At 43.6% G+C, this 3,767-nt stretch overlaps 1 pseudogene; it reads right to left on the bottom strand.

Moving 5' to 3' along the window:
- Positions 1–1,624: 1,624 nt before the first annotated feature.
- LOC112969680 lies at positions 1,625–3,663 on the bottom strand (annotated as a pseudogene).
- Between the last annotated feature and the right edge of the window lie 104 nt (positions 3,664–3,767).

Raw genomic sequence — 3,767 nt, 5'->3', positions numbered from 1 at the left:
GTGAGACATTCAAGACAAACAAGCACAGGGTCCTGCTCCTGGCATGGAGAAACCGCAGGCTCCTGCACAGCCTGGGGACGGACGGGCCAGGAAGCAGCTCTGCACAAAGGGCCTGGCCAACCTGCTGGGCAGCTGATGAAGAACAACCACCTCCTGGGCAGCCTCAACATGCTGCTAGCAGCTCCAGGGCAGTGTGTCTGCCCCTCTGCCCGGCACTGATGAGATCGTGGGAGCCCCAGGGTCTATGGGACAGGCAGCGACACCCGGGAGTGACTCTGGCAGACAGTCCGCAGGACAGGAAGGGGTTGGAGCACATGGCTTGTGCAGGAGGCTGAGAGCCCTTCCCCTGGCGCAGGAGCAGCCTCTCTCTCTGGCAAGCTACATGGCCCATGGGTAGGGACCCGAGGAGAGCAACCCTCAGCACCCTCCCCACGGAGGGCACCCACCAGCCCCAAGGATCTCCCCACAGGGCAAAGCCAGGCTGGGCCCCCATGGTGGGGGACTGAGCCAGGCATGAGAAATCGGTTCATGGACCATGAATCTCAAGACTGAATGTCTGGCATATCTAAACTGATATGGCATATCTAAACTAATATCTAATATTGCCCCCAAAAGTTCAATCTTTCAATAACTGTCTTATACAATTTAAGATCTAGGTCTAAGATTATAAGCTGACTGAGACACAAATGGTGGCTTACCCACTGGGTAATCTGTGTTCCTCAGAAGAAGTGATATCTTTCCCTCTGGGGGTGGAACTCTCTTGCACTGMGATGCAGAAATCCAGTCAAGGCAAGTCCTTGCACTTCACTGCAGCGTTAGTGAACCGCTCAGCAGGGTCCTTTCCACCGCAGCTGTAAGGCATTCTTCTGCTGGAACACTTTCATATACACCCAATCTCCTGGCTCTGGGGAATGGCAAGGTTCAACAGGTGGCTCTGGCAAGGCCTGAAGTACCTGTGTATGGTAGAGAGCTTACACACTTTGTTAGGGCTTTACAGTAATTCAACAGTACCTCTTCAGTTACTTGCAAGTTAGTTTGGGATAGAGTCATAGGAAATGAATGTGGCATCCTCATAGGTCTTCCTGTCAGTATCTCATACAGCAATAACCCTTGTTTTCTATTAACAGTATTGTGTATGTACATTAGAACAACAAGCAGAGTATCTGGCCGTTTAAGGCCTGTTTAGGMACAAATTTTCACCTATCTCGTTTTCAAATCTGACTTCTTTCTTTCCACAGCCCCACTAGACTGTGGGTGATATGCGTAATACAATTTCTGCTTTATTTGCAATGCTGTGCAAATAGTTTGGATAACTTGCCTGGTCAAATGCGTTCCTCTATCACTAAACAGAATAAGGCGAATACCAAATCAAGAGATCAGTTTCTCCAACATTTTCTTAGCCATTGTAATGGCATCAGCACGCTTGCAAAGGTATGCTTGAACCCACCCCAAAACCATGCCTATAATTACAAGAATATACTCAAAATTACAGCTCTCAGGCATCTCAATAAAATCAATCTGTAAATTAACAAAAGGTCCCCATGGCTTAGGGTGTGCTGCTATACTAGTCATCTCTCTTTTCCCTATATTACATGTCAAACAAATAGGGCAAGTACTACAATACTGTTGTGATATCGTGAAAGCTGTGATGCACCTTTGGGGAAAATAGTTCCTGTAAGTCATTTGAATCTAAGTATGATGACGAAAAGTTGTACTTTTAAGTGTCTTCCCTATTGTACCTCACAGTCTGAGATTGTGCACTACAGAAATGCAATTTACAGTTTATATACTGAAATTCAGTGCCAAGTGGAGGATTAGAGAAACGAACTGTCATTCAATGATCAGTAGTGTGCTTCAGTTTAATTACATACAAGGGCTGAATTTTTATCATATCAACTAACACTTGTTTGATAGGAGGGAGGACTAAGATATATTTCAGTGTTTGCAGCCTACACAATTTTTATCAGCTTGAGAACTGACTGATGTGAGAATCTATTCCTTGGTAGTAGGGTAGGGGAGCTTTCAAATAATGCAAGACCTGAATTTATTGTTATTTTAACAAGCTCCAAAGCTAAGACAGAAGTTTTGGCTTCAGTCTATTTTGTTCCCTTCCCAGACGCTAGGTTAGAACCATACACATTTCTAAATTAGCAGTGCTCCTCTTTATCAAAGGCTATTCCATTCAGGTGTGAGCCACTACCACAGTCTTGCTTCTCCACTACCACTGCCGTCACTGAATACATTGTTAGACTCATCCCCTTAAATTTTTGAGAGTATTTATAGAGTATCCTAGTAAGTTACACTCAGCATTTCTCCATTACTCACTGCATATTAACTCGCTCATGAGAGTCCCAGAGCAGCAACAAGGTGTCTTTTGCAGATGTGATTCCAAATTTGGCTTTCTGAAAGGATGAAAAAACACATTGACTGTTAAGATAAAGGCTCCTAGCTCCTTAAAAGCTTTGGGCTTGGGGTTTTTTTTGTTTTTTGTTTTTTTTGCTATCTGCTGCTCAGCCTCCTTATTCTGAACTCTTACAGAACTGTTGACGCAGCTTGTTAACACCAGTCATTGGCTACACTAAGTACTGAGTTCTTCAATGACAGCAGTAAAAGGAAAGGCCATCATTTAAAGAAGCACGCTTCTGTATGCCTGTTTTCATTTGATCCCTCCTCCACTTCCTACAGTTTAGCAAAAACYACCAATTTCTCCAGGTGCTTTCCAAAGAGACTTCAGTAACCTAGTTTTCAAGATAGCAGGTACAGCACAAAGCAAAAATAAGAAAATACCTCCCATCAATTTACTGCTATCAAGATTGCTTTCTCTAGGACATTCATAGCATGAATAAATAAATAAACCGGACAGGCTTTCTTCCCACTCTCTTCTTTTGTACTAAGGTGGGTGTACATTTTGATACCGCCATGTCTATCCTGAAGGCTTTTTTCTTAGCTGTTATTCCTGGATTCAAACTAGTTTTATTTGACTACTTTCTCCTTGTACAATAAATTAATTAACAATAAATATCTAACTTCTATGTCAGTCAAGCATAAACCTGGAAGAATAAAGCCATATGGGTCTATGACATTACCTGGTCATAGCTTTTTGTTCCACACAATGAGAATTAATCACAATTGCCCGTTGTTTCAGGAGTACATTAAATTATTTTAAAAAGATGAAGAGAGAAGTTACTGCAATGTCTGCAGATATATAATGTCCACATAATTGAAAACAAGAGCTGCTATTAAACTGCCACCAAAATTAGCTGAACCACTGTGTTCATTTTACTAATGAATGYTGGTTTTAATTGGGTGGAAGCCTAACAGGGGTTAAAATACTTACTGAGTGTTCCCCGAGGGAGAAAGCATTTTGTATCGCACATAAAGAACAGTAGCAATGAGCATTACATCTCTCAAAATAATCATGGAGGTAAGTGAAACTGGGATAAGAGTTGCACAAGTTAGGCTTACATAGAGCACACTGCTAAAAATTTTGTCAGCCAAACCATCAAGAGTGCTTCCCAAAGCTGATTTCTGATTAGCCCAGCTCTGTGCAATAAATCCATCCAACAAATCCCTAACGCCAGCCAAAATGAAGACCCCCTAGTGCAACTCTGAAGTTCTCCAGGACAATCAGTCTAAAACCGRCGCCAAACCCATTCTTGCCATTGACCGTGTACGTGGAATCGCCTATGGGGGGGCCCCGCCGCTGCCTCGGGGGCAGCGCGCACACGCGGCAGCCGTTGGGGCACGCGTAGCAGCCGTTGGTGGCG

This window comes from Apteryx rowi, unplaced genomic scaffold (genome assembly GCF_003343035.1).
Source record: "Apteryx rowi isolate R43461 unplaced genomic scaffold, aptRow1 scaffold_363, whole genome shotgun sequence".
Classification (NCBI taxonomy): Eukaryota; Metazoa; Chordata; class Aves; order Apterygiformes; family Apterygidae; genus Apteryx; species Apteryx rowi.
Note: the sequence above shows the minus strand (reverse complement) of the source record. Positions and strands in the feature narration are given on the sequence as shown.